Genomic DNA, 12,741 nt, shown 5'->3' with positions numbered 1-12,741 from the left:
TAATGGAGCTAAGAAATATGTGCTAAAATTCTGAAATGAAGGTGATCCTAACAAATCCTTCTATGTTTACAGTTCATCTTATCGCACCAACTTAAAACTAATGAAGAAAATGCAAGATGAATAAGACATAATCCACATGAAGAACTCACTAATATAAAAAGCATCCATAAGAGAGAGAAAAAAATTAAACATGAAATGAAGATCAGTGGATTTGCATGAGTGCAGGTGAGTCACTATGGTATGACTGAGAAATGAGCTTAATTCAATTTTGATGATAGACTGACTGCCAAGACAATTTTGATCCTCTCGTAGAATAAGCAGTCATGAAAGTCCACGCCCTAAATTGTCTGAGTACATTCCAAAAGAAACTGTCAACTATATTCCTTCCTTGGTTAACTGTGAAGACATGTAGCTGGAGATTGGTAGGAATATAGAAACTCTATCTTGTGTCAACCTCAACAGCTCTTCTCAACCTTTCTTAGCTTGACATTTCTCAAGAACTCAGTTACCAAGAACAATATGCAGAGGATATTTTCCAGTGCTATACATTCTTCTCGATATATTTAATTCTATCTTTAGAGAGCTGTGCATCTGGATGTCATTATTTTAATACATAATCAAATTTCCTTTACTGAATTATACTGGGCATTTTTTATCCAGAGTTTCCATTAAAAGATATAATTAGAGGAAATAATATGCAAAGACCACAACTATGAAATGAGCTGTTGGGTTTATTAGAATATTCACCAACACAAAAATACTGCCTTTATGTGCATTCACAAGAAGAAGTTCTGTTAGAATTCACCACCAGAAAAAAATATTATTGTCAATTTGAGCATGAATTTCTAACTTTCAACCAAAATGTAACATAATTAAAAACCACTATTATTCCCATCATTGCCGTGAAATATAACTTATTCTCCTGTTACATGAAAGCTTTTAAAAATCTGAGGTGAAATGAGATCCGTGAGTGCCCAGGCAGATTGGAGATTGTGAGTGTAGACATATCATTCTCTTTTGATCATTGTTTTACTATAATGTTAAGGAAAATAGCCTGTGAACTTAACAAAAGGCCTTACTATTAATATGGTCATTAAAATCATGAATGGCTCTCGAACATAATAATGGATTACTAGGATAGTGCTTTAATAAAATATTTAAACATCTATTATTCATAAATAAGATTTTATGTTTCTAATGCAGTTGAAAGAAACACTATATTTTAACAAGCTCAACTAGTTGCAACAAATGTGCAGTACAGTAGCATGACATTCAAAGCAACTCTGGTGCAGTACATTTATTCCTACAAAAGAAGCTGTTTCAAAACCTAGTCCTATGAGTATTTGGTATCATTTCCATCTAAAAACCCCATGAATGCTGGTTTGAATCACTTAATGCAGAATAAATAATTTGTATATATCCAATATTTGAGATAAGAAAGCTATAAAATATTACTTGAAAAAAAAAGAATCACAATGTTAAAAGCTTGGTCCATAAAAACACATAAGCTAACTATATAAATAAATTATAAAAATGCCAACGGTATGTCATGAAAGGCAGTGCTTTCTTGGACCCCAAACAGATACCAAACACAGTACTCTAACTTCAAAGCCATTTTGCTCTACGTGATATGCTGTACTGGTGAGGAGGTGAAGCATTCATTCAAATTCTACTCTAAATACTGCCAGACACAACGGGTATAAATGAGCAAAATGCACTGGTATGGAAAGAATACATTTATACGGAAGATTCAAAACAGATGTCAGAAAAGAAAATCATCATGGAATATTAAACTCCCAATATGTATATAAATCAGATATTTTTAGTTATCACGTGACACCATCAACCTCCTTTTGGGAGAGGGGTTGCTCATAAACTTAACTCTGTGTATCCATATTTTAAATCCGAGCCTCTCTGTTCTCATGGAGCTTGCTTGCTTGCCATGCTCATTACAAATCCCTTCAAATGCCACAAATACTGATTATTGCCAATCACCCAACAGACTAATTTCCGTCTACTCTCATTTATTTCCATATTCTGGGGATGTGTACAGGATCCATTGACCCTGTGAATCCTTGTATCGATCCTTCTTTCCTTTTTGAATTAATTGGTATCAAATTTAGCAAATAAAACGTATGCTATTTGCCCTTTCCCAAATTAGCTTCCAGTATAGAAAGAAAACGGCTTGTGTCTTTTGTATCTAAATTCTTTAATATCCAGCACTTTTCCAGTATTAATAAATCTAGGGAGAGGCTTGAGAGTGTACTGTGTTCAAACACAGAGAGACATGATCTAATTTATTGGACAATAATGAATTCGCAAGTTACATAAGTTTTACTGACTGAAATTTGCCAAGGAATCCTGATTTCACTTAACATTGTAGTCAACTTATACAACGGCTGCAGAAGGGATAAAGAGGCTGAAGAGTTCAAAGAAGTCTTACTGAAGGCAGAGGCAGAGTTCTGACCCAGACACAGAGAGTCACTGTGGGTGGTTGAAAGCCATTTCCACAGACACAGTTTGAGATCTGTTGCAGTCAAACAGAACGCAGCCACTTCAAGGTAGTGGTGGTTCAGGGCAGAGCAATCCGAGGGAAAGGAGAAGAATGATAGATGTAGGACCAGGTAGAGACTCTGTAACTCAATTGGGTCACACTAAGTGACAGGCACAATACATCAGGATAGTCAAGTGTTTGTCACATGCCCGTTATGTGAAGTATGCACAGCACGTTGGATGACAGGTCAGCAGTACTACTGTGTGTCCTTGTTTTAGATGTCTCTCCTTTTTCATTGGGGTGAGGAGGTTATAGCCTTGGGTGGTCCCATCCATATACCTATAGAATGTCAGTTTACCATAAGTTAATAGATTGCCCTTTCTTACCTGCAGGGCAGACTTATCATCCCTGTCACACTAGACAGAAAGTGGCTTCTTGTTCTCAAAACAAGAGGTTGAGTCATTCTGACCCATAGTTGTAATCAGCATAGATACAACTGCTGCACTGCAGAATTATCACTTGGAGAAAGGAATAGCCCGAAATCCATCATTTCCTAACATATGGAGGACTTAAGAGGAAGATGTTAACCAAAAAATAGGGCATGGGCTGATCTCCCAAAGTCAGAAGAGTTTTGCTAGCCCATCAACCCACAGAGCACCTGCCCAGGCACACGGGCTACACTGTGAAAAAAAGATCTTGCAGAATATCTGAAAATCACCCCGAAAAGTACCTCAAACCAATCTTAGTTATAAGATAAAAAATTGTGACCACAGAGGAACACAGAGGAGGAACAGGTCTGTCAAGAACCCTGCAAGTCGGCCTGGTAATCTCATTCCTATGGGAAATGGGGGTCCTATAATCTAATTTTAACTCCTCTCAACAATAGACACAAACAGGCCTCTCTGTTAAGTGACCTGCTGGGAGACAGTCCCATCTCTGCCTGCAGACATAGGCCTGAGGAGTGGAGTCTCAGTTGGAGACCATCAAGTACCTGTCACCCAGTACCCAGCTGCAGAATGGGTAAGTCCATCCTACCCAGGAACCCACATGATGATTCTACAGCAAACCTGAAATCTAGCACCATGTCAAATCTGAAAACGGAATGTCTACGGCTACAAGAATAAATCGCTGCATCATTATCACTGCCATTATCTTTTTTCCCCCTATTATCTTTTTTTGGAACTTTTATTATAAGGCAGGCAATATCAAATTCTTTCATGAATTAAAAAATAATCTGTCCATGACTTTTACACATGCTAGTAACAGCAATGAAAAATTCTTCAAGATACTTACTAAAAAATTGTCTTTTATTTACAACTATAAAATTTTATTTTTTATTCTTTTATTATAAGGACATATTTAAACATCAGGGACGTCTAAGATGCTTATTTTTCCCTTTTAAATGTGTGCATATTTGTTTGTTTGTTCTGTTTGTTTGTTCTTTTGAGACTGTGTCTCATATAGCCTAGGTTAGCCTGAAACTCACTACATAGCCACGTAGTTGACAATTACCCTGAAATTCTGCAAAGGTCAACTTTTTGCTTCCACTTCTGAGTTCTGCATTTGCAGGCACGCATCCACAGTGCCTGGTTTTATGTGGTGTTGGTGTGGGTTTGCCCAGGGATACATCTATACTAGGCAAGCACTCTACAAACCCAGTTACATCTCTAGCTGGGACCACCTGTATTTTTAAGCTATTTTATCCTTACTTAAATCTGTTTATTGACTATAAATTATGTTAAGCCCAGAGCATAAGTCACTTTTCAACACTGTTCCGCCTCTTGATTCTATTGAGAACATAGGCTAGTAGTATAATATGCAAATTAGTATCTTTTTGTTTGCAAAGTAGGGACATGACAGTCTAGTAATTTCTGCAATCAAAAATTTTTCTATCAAGATACAGAAATGTATCCCTCCATAACACCTGATCCATTAAGGTCAGCATAGATATAATCTCTACAAATGTTCAAGAAACTTCTAAGCTGTTTTTATACCTACTGATATCTACCCTGAAACTACCATCTTGGCACAGGTTGAAAAATTCCCACATTGAAACTTCAGATCAGCACAGATGGTAACCTTGGAGACAAACTAATGCAAAGCTTCATGTGTCTTCTCTCTACAGAGCAGCTGTCATCATGGCTCTACTGAAGTCATTTTATGGACATTATTAGTATTCAATTGGATATGTCAATAACTGGTCTAAAGCATTTATTCCTGAGACCCCGTTGTATAGATAGGCGTCTGAAGTGTGCTCTTCAGAAATAGCTCCCACCTCCAAACTTAGAAAGTCTTTGTCATATTCAAAGAAATAATTGGCAATGACCTTGGAGTAATTTTACAATGCATTATTAGTGGAATCAGAGATCACGCCAAAACCCGTTTGCTATTTTTTTCCTTTTCTAGATAATTGGTTGTGTAATATACTGCTAAATTTTTGAGACAACTTCATCTTATGTTTGTATAAACTACAAAGACAGCATTTTAGCTGCCCATTGAACCCATATACTCTGACCTTGTTTCTCTACTGCCTACATCTTTCAGTTCCACATCTTGGTTCTTTCCTTTCTGAGACCCTGACTCCGCAGTCTCTTCTTGCCTCAGCTATGACATAAATTGATGCTGTTGCTCTCCTTTGCTCCCAGAACAAAGGCAACAAAGGACTGCTATAGACCTACGCTTTCCCTTTCCAGCACCCATGGGTGTTTCCTGATCCTACTCAATATTCCCATCTCCAACCTATCTGCCAGGATTCCACCAAGGAACTCACTGCCTTTGGACAGAACCTGCTCCATCCTTGTGGATTTTCCTCCGTGGAGATGAACATTTCTAACTTGACCTTTGCTCCAGTGATGAATCAATCACCTTTTCCCACGTGCATTTGCTTCTAAGTTCAACCTAGTGGGAAGTTCCCTACCTACTCACTAAGAGTGGCTGGATTTTGCTCTTGTTTTTTTGTTTTGTTTTGTTTTATTTTGTTTTGTTTTCTCTTCCACCGTGTATATCATGAAAGCAGTGACATCTTCTATCATGCACAAGGTCAAGGCTGCATGATTTTTAGACTTAGCCAATTTTTTCTTCATGTTCATTAACCATGAACCGTTTATAAAATTCTTTAAACGAATCCACACTAAAAGTAAAATGGAATTTCTCTAACAATCTGTTTATCCAAATGTAACAACCCTTAGCACTTAGTGGGGATCACTGTTGTCTAATGAGAACCCTAGCACCAGTGTTTTCTGCTGCACGCTTCAAAGGTATCATCAGCTGGAATTCATTATATTTGCTGTGCAAACTTGGCCTTTAACACTACAAATAATATTCAAAAATAATTTCAACAAGATGCAGACACATTCAAATTCCCTATTTAGAAGCCCCCATGGCAGCCCATCCTTTAAATAGCATGCTCTGGATCTTCTTCACCTCTGTCTATCCTATGGATCCTCTCCACTCTCAGTAAATGCCACTCACAGTGACATGATCTCCACCTTCCACAGAAGGCTGGCTACCGCATTCTGCACTTTGGAACAAGTCAGAAATCAAACTAATCCTCTGCTCCAAATGCACGTCTTCCAGGTGCGTGTTACCAGGCTCAAGAGCAGCGCTAAAATATCAAGCATTTCAGAGTACAATCTGTCTAAGCCAGCCAGTGCTTTCAGATTTTACAATACACTTTGATGAGTCACTAAAGAGTCAATCCCATGTGGATGAGCCAGTCAAAAAGACTGCCAAAAATCAGCTTAATTAAAAACAGAAAGAAACAAAGCAGCAGATTGAATTTTTAAAAAAAAATAGTTTTCAAGTAGGAAAAAAAATACGTAGACACATTAAATGAATCTTTCTGTACTCTCAGAACATATGCATTTCAACATTCAGAATTATCTTTGGAGGACAGAGGAAAACTTCCAGTAAACAATGTGTTTAGGAATGTAATGCGGGCTATTAACAAATGGATTCCCAACCCCAAGCCCAAAGATTGCTTCAAGGTCTGGCACCACACAACCCAGATTGATTGGCCAGCCTTCATCTGAAAATGCCTCCACCCCTCCGGCCTCGTAAGTCCCTTCAGCACAAGCCTGGCTTCGCTCTGAATAAACTAATCAACTCCACGCCCATATGGTTCATAACAGACAGAAAGACACTGTGTTCCAGCTTCCAGGAATCTCCCTCTCTCCGTGACTAAAAAATTTATAAAGTCCAGCTTAAGTATCAATAATTTAAAACTGAGAAGTTTTAGCCTCGTGACATATTGTACATATTATACTTCTCAATTTTCCTTCATATTAGGGTTTCCCTCTCTGGGAAGGAGGAGCACCGGTCTAACAAATACTATACTATTTAACTACAGAAGCTATTGTAATCTGTCTAAGATATTTGCAGCCTGACGGTTTATGGCTATGGGGATAGGGAATATCATTTCCTAAAATGAAAATAAGGATAACAAAGAAAGTGCAGTAATACTTATGTAGAATATAATTACTTGTAGATATTTTAGGATATATACAAAAGTAAAAGAAATCCAATATTTGTTGATTCATTTATTTTATGAGTCTAACTAATTCTTTGAAATTATTGATATTTCTTTGTTTTCAGCAAAGGTTATCTACAGAAAAGATTCAGATTCAGAAAAGCAAGACAGAGAGACAGGCAGACAGAGAGACAGGCAGACAGACAGACAGGCAGACAGATAGGCAGACAGGCAGACAGGCGGACAGGCGGACAGGTAGAGAGAAAGAACCTTGTTCAAAGAAAAACTTGCTCAGTGCCACATGGTCAGTTTTGAAATCATACACAGAAGTAACATTATATGAACAGAACAGATTATATTTAAGAATGTATATGTATGTACAAATATGCATGGGATAACAATAAAAACAGGCCATGGAATTTGAAGGAGACTGGGTCTCGGTCGGGTATATGAAGGGTGTGGAGAGAGGAAGAAGGGGAGAGTGTTGTGATTTTATTATAATCTAAAGGAAGCCTTTAAAGCATAGAAAAGAGAAAAGAAATAAACCTTGCTTTGACAGAAGAAATGGTCATATCAACTGGGCAGCCCCACAGGAAGGAAGAAAGAATTCAGAGAATGCCAGCTTCTCAGGGATATGATAGTTCTACAGGAGGCATTTCCCACAGATGAAGACTATAAGAGATACACTTGTACATAACTCTTTTGCTTAAACAAATGCATTTTTTTCCTTTAGGCCATTATTGTAATGATCAAAATCAGCTTACATCTCTGATTGATCACTGAGTCTGCCAAAGAACTGACTTGTCCCAGAACCTCTCACTTACAGTTCTCCCAAGGCAAACTTTACAGTGGAAAAGCAAAAGAGCTTCCTTTAAGGAAAAAAAAAAAGGAGTTCTTGTGTGTGTATGTGTATGGATTTTTTTTGTGTGTATGTAAATATGTACACATGTCTATGTGTGTGTTTGTGTGTGTACATATGAGTATATAAGTGTATATGTGTATGTGTGTTTGTATATGTACATATATGTGTGTGTATTTGTGCATATATGTGTATGTGTGTGTTTGTATGTGTGTGTATGTATGTGTGTGGGTGGGTATGTGTAGTAAGCATACATATATTTCTGAAGTTATTGTTTCCTGCTATACTGAAGTTCCTCTAGAGAAGTGAGAGTATATACTACTTACTATTTCTTCTTACACTCTAGAATGTTTAGTTGTATGTTAATTTTACTTGTTAATAGGTGTGAGCCTAGGGAGATTGTCCAATGAGGAAGCTGCTTTATTATATTTATAAAAATACACTATACTATTTTAAACATCTTCTTTTATTCCTCAATCTCTTCGAGACTCATTAACCTTAATTTACAACAAATACCTGTTTAATGTGTTTTTCATGGCACACTAGAATATTTACTTGTTATATAGCAGTCTTACTCCAAAGATTTGATTTAATTGAATTAGTGGTGATGATCGTAAAACAAAATAAACTATATATAGAAACGGTATGGAAAAGATTGACATGAGATCCCCTGTAAATGAAATATATAAAAAGAGAAAGAGTAATAGCAGCCATTACAACATTTTCTACACTCTTAAAGTCAAAAAAGATGTTGAAGTAGGGGGTTTACTCAATATCTTCCCTGTTTCTATTTGCTGATCTGTGCACTAAGAATGATACTACTTTGCCTAATGTGGCTTTGGGATTTACAAGATTTGCTGCAAAAGCTTTGCAAATATCTATAAATGTCAAATAATACCCAAGGCTTAAGAGGAAAGGTTTGAGATGCTCATATCGTAGCAGGCAGCAAAAAGTCAAGTCATGCTTTTCTCGGGATTCTTGGTGCCTTGGAATTCATTTATTCAACGCGTGTTCAAAGGACTGGAATTACAGTACAGGAAAGAAAAGCACTGCTGTCACTATGTGATTTAGGTCTTATTAAAGAAAAAAATGACACAAAGTATTAAAGGGACATATCCAAACAAGAAAAAAAATGAATGTTGCAAATAAAATTAAGTCTCTCAAGGTACTCAGACTATGATTTCAGATATGATCAGAGAGGGCTTAGCTCAACAGAGGGGAGACTCTGGGAAAAAGGTCAGAAGGGAACAACTTCAATTCTAACATATTTATGAACACTTATAGGCTTAAAATAAATATAAAAATAAACTCTCAAGGGTTGAACATGTATCAAAAATGAAAATAGGATGTCTGATATCTCAGGTAACAGTTTTAAAGCATCTTACTATGCACACCTGTGCTGTGTCAAAGAGGATGACTCAGAAATTTTCAGTGTTTCTCAGTGAGTCCCTTGGCAGGTCACTATTAGGACCTCTCTGAATCAGAACACTTCCTATCCTGTCGGTCACTGACAGCTGCTCCAATCACAGGTTACCTCCTGACAGCTGCTCCAATCATAGGCTATAGGTTGACAGCTGCTAATCACTGCAGCAGGAACATCAGGAGATAGGTTGTGATTGGAGCAGCTGTCAGGAGAAAGTCTTTGATTGGAGCAGCTGTCATGAGAAAGCCTGTGATTGGAGCAGCTGTCAGGAGAAAGTCTTTGATTGGAGCAGCTATCAGGAGAAAGCCTGTGATTGAAGGAACCACCAGTAGCTAGGCTGTGATTGGAGCAGCTGCCAGAGGATAGCCTGCGATTGGAGCAGCTGTCAATGACAGGAAAGGAAATGTTCTCATTCAAATAGGTCATAATAGTTATTTTGGTACAGAGATAGTGCTGATGGGTTCTACTCACTGCGGTGAAGGCAGGCTGTATGAATTCTCTAAATAGTTGTTCAAAGTCACTGTTTAGGATCGTTTGTGTTTCTGTGTCTCATCTGTTTGCTCGAGATGGTTTGTTCTTATGTTTAACCTACTTTGTATTTGTTTGTGCTTGTGTGCTTCACCTGTTGGTATGTTTATCAGTGCACACAGCTGAACGTGTGCAATAAGGGCACCAACCCCCAAATACTCATCTAAACCAGTTTCTGAGGAAACAGAAGAATGGACATTCATTGTGAATAGGAAAGATGAAATCCAAGCTACTGGTCCCTCTGTAGGAACAAGAGAAGTAACAGTAAATGGAAGAAAATACCAAAATAGAAATCATTGTGTGCCCTTTTTCTCGAATGCCAACACCTAAGGCAGGTTTCAGCTGCCACCCCAACCCCAACCCCGATTCCCAACCAGGGAATCGGGGAGGCAATTTTTCACTGTCTTTCCTGTCCTCCAACCCATCCCTAGCTTGGGAACAGACCATCTGCTATGACCACACCTTTTTCTGTGTTGCCATTGAAAAGATACCAAACCAATCTCCCATAGCCTTCCTTCCTCACTCTGTCCTGTTCTGGCACCCACCAATACCATAGACACCCTCTCCCTGGGAACCCTCTGTCCATATCTGTCACAGAATCAGATATTCAGATCCTCAGGGCAGACCCAGCTTTCCTACTTCCTGTGGAAAAGACCCTGCCCTTCTAGCCAAATCCCCATTCCTGCAGGTCAGCCCCCATTTCCTAGAAACAAGTTCTACCTCACACCTGGCAGACACTCTGAAGGACTCCTTACCAGGCAATATAGCAACATCACATACTCTTAGGAGCCAGAGAAGGCAACAGGTACCAAGGAAGAGAAAATGTATCTAAAAAAAAAACCAAAACAAAACAAAACAAAAACCAACCAAACAAAAAACCAATACCAGATATCAACTCTTAGATTTACAATCATCTGAAACCCAGATGCCTAGACACCAGAATAAAAACACAAGCATCTTCAGAATCTTGTGCAGTGGGGAGACAAAACCCAAAGAGACCATATCCAGTGGATAAACATGACCCCCAGTTGAGGGATAGGGCACTCACCCATCTCAAAGTTTTTAACCCAGAATTGATCCTGTCTAAAGGAAATGCAGGCACTAAAAATGAAGCAGAGACAGAAGGAAAGGCCATTCAGAGACCACCCTACCTTGTGATCTATCCCATGCATAGACATCAAACCCTGACACTATTGCTGATATCAAGAAGTGCTTGCAGACAAGTGTCTGGCATGGCTGTCTTCTGAAAGGCTCTGCCAGCCCCTCACTGAGACAGATGCAGACACTTATTGCCAACCATTGGACTGAGCCCAGGGTCCCCTATGGAACACTTATGGAAGGACTAAAGGAGTTGAAGGGGATTGCAACCCCATAGGAAGAACAACAGTATTAACTAACTGGACCCCTCAGAGCTCCCAGAGACTAAGCCACCAAAGAGCTTATATGGCCTGGTCCATGTGCCATGCTACATATGTAGCAGAGGACTGCCTTGTCTAACCTAAGTGAGAAGGAATGCATTTGATCCTCTGGAGGCTTGATGCCCCAGAGAAGAGGGATGCTAGAGGGGTAAGGTAGGAATGCGTGGATGAGTGGGGAAGAACCCCCTTTTAGAGGCAAAGGAGAGGGGAAATGGGGTAGGGGGCTTGGGGGGGACTGGGAGGGTGGGACAACATATTTAAATGTAAATAAATAAAATAATAAATAAAAATAAATAACTGTAACAACTACTCAAAATTATAATGGTGGTATCCATAATTATACCACTTAATAGGTAAACATGTTATAATACAGTTACATGTTTAATGCTACATAGCAAACATATTGGTAAGAATAAACATTTTTTTAAAGGCACAAGCAATAACACCCAGGATAATATGTCTACAAAGAATTGTTCAATCTAAAAAACATGTAATAATAGGAACAGAAGGAGAAAAGGAAAAACAAACAAACAAACAAAAACCCATGTCAAAGGCACAGTAAATATTTTCAACAAAATCATGAAAGAAAAATATTCCAACATAAAGAGATGCCTATCAAGATACAAGGAGCATACAAAATATCAAATATACTGAACTAGAAAAGAAATTTCCCATGATAAATAAATAATAATCAAAACAGTAAATGTACAAAAAAAGAAATAATATTAAAAGCTCAAGGTGGAAACACCAAGTATTATATAAAGGATATGTATATAGCATTTTTAATTTCTAAAAACCAGAAGGAACCACATGGATATTCTACAAACTCTAAGAAAACAAAGATGCCACCCCAGGCTACTATACCCAGCAAAACTTTCGATCACAATAAACAAAGAAAGAAACACATTCCCTGATAAAACCAAATTTAAGCAGTATCTCTTTACAAAAACCACCCTGCAGAAAGTGACAGAAGAAAAACTTCAACCTCTGAGGGTTAACCACACCCAAGAAAACATAAGGAAAAAATAATCTGAGACTAGCATATCAAAGGAAGGGGAGCAAATTCTACACCACCAAATGAAAATAACAGGCATCAACAAACTGTGCTCACTGAAAACTCTGACCGTCAATGGTCTCAATTTCCTAACAAAAATACACTGTCTAACAAACCAGATACAAAGACAGAATCCATTCCTGTTCTGTATAAAAAAAAAAAATACACCTCAATATCAAACATAGATCAGGGTAAAAATATGGAAAAAATCATTCCAAGAAAATAGACCCAATAAACAAGGTGGTATTGTCATTTAACATTCACAAAATAGACTTAAACCCAAAATTAAACCCAAAGAGATGGGGAAGGATACTATATACTCTGCATAGGGAAAATCCACCAAGGGAATGTTGCAATTCTAAACATCTAGATATCAAACACAAGGGCACCCATTCATAAAAGAAACACTTTTAGAGGTAAATCATATATTGAACATCTCACATCGGCAGTGGGCGACTTTAATACTCCACTATCGACAAGAGACAGGTCATCCAGAT

General features: G+C 38.0%; 1 protein-coding gene across 5 annotated transcripts in view; it reads right to left on the bottom strand.

The window, feature by feature from the left end:
- Oxr1 (oxidation resistance 1) overlaps positions 1 to 12,741 on the bottom strand; it is a 413,570-nt gene that overhangs the window by 335,820 nt on the left and 65,009 nt on the right. The gene's annotated exons all lie outside the window — the stretch shown is intronic.

This window comes from Mus musculus, chromosome 15, assembly GCF_000001635.26.
Source record: "Mus musculus strain C57BL/6J chromosome 15, GRCm38.p6 C57BL/6J".
NCBI classification, from domain to species: domain Eukaryota; kingdom Metazoa; phylum Chordata; class Mammalia; order Rodentia; family Muridae; genus Mus; species Mus musculus.
The sequence above is the reverse complement of the archived record's forward strand: the minus strand, read 5'-3'. Positions and strand labels throughout refer to the sequence as shown.